Source organism: Astyanax mexicanus, chromosome 20, assembly GCF_023375975.1.
Source record: "Astyanax mexicanus isolate ESR-SI-001 chromosome 20, AstMex3_surface, whole genome shotgun sequence".
In the NCBI taxonomy this organism is placed as follows: Eukaryota; Metazoa; Chordata; class Actinopteri; order Characiformes; family Acestrorhamphidae; genus Astyanax; species Astyanax mexicanus.
In genome coordinates, this window is record NC_064427.1 from 16560716 (window position 1) to 16561883 (window position 1168).

A 1168-nucleotide genomic window follows, 5' to 3' on the forward strand; every position below is an offset into this window, starting at 1 on the left:
GGGGAATGACTACACACTGACAGTGAGTGTCAGTGACAAGAGGACACAGCAAGTAAAGCAAACAGAAGGTGCCATCATCAATAAAAAAACCCAACTAAACTCAATTAGTACAGTTGATTAAATGCTAAAATTTCATTTAAATGTAAAGAGTGACCACAAAGGTGCACCTAACTCAAAGAAGTTGAGTAATGCTTTTGGAAATGTCAAGTTTTGTATATAAGCAACATTCTAATACATGGGATGTTCCGGGTGTCTTTTTATGATCCAGAATAATAAAAAAAACAGTACCTGACAGTCATTTTTTTATCAGATCACAATTTTTAACATCTAGTCCAGGGATTTTTTGAAAAATAGTCTTCAAAAACCCATTTAAACACATATTCATGCAAAGTGAATTTAATAGCATTTAGCATGTAATTTTTTTTTAGCAGTTAGAAACTGAGAAAGAACATGACAGCGGCTTGCCTATTGTCTTTAGCGAAGTATTGCCAATATGATAAAAAATAAACTACCAGCAGTGCACTCAAATCCACACAGTAATGCATCAACATCTATTGATAATATTAAGACAGCAAAGCCAATAAAAGCAGAATAAAATCTTCTTAATACTCTTGATTTAAAAAAAAAAAAAAAACACTAAATGAGCATGTGTCCCAGTGTTTTTGTCCATATTGTGTAAAAATAATATAAGCATAATATGGTTCGTGGGTATATCAGTATATAAATTAACCACTATTAAGTGTGATTTCTCAGGATAGGTTGAGAATGCCTTTACCTGTATAGGCTGTGAGGTGTTATCTTGCGAGTAAGGCTGGACACTGGCCAGTGTGCTCATGGCAAGGCGAAGTATTGACATTTAACATTCATCGATCCACAGTGTCACGTTTGAACAGGGAATAAGTCATCAAAAATACCTTAAATACCACCCACAGAAAATGACAGAAATCACAACATTCACATTAAATGTATAAAACTCCACAAACACACATATCCCACAGGTCAGGGAAAAGTCTTTCGCTTTAAGAAGGCATGGCAAAAGTCATGGGATAGGAACTAGCATTGTGCCCAATGACCTTTGCCATGTCCCATGAGGCATATCAGTGTATAAGCTATCAAAATACCAAACCATTCCAAACGTAGAAAAAAAAAGAACTGCCAGAAGCCATGA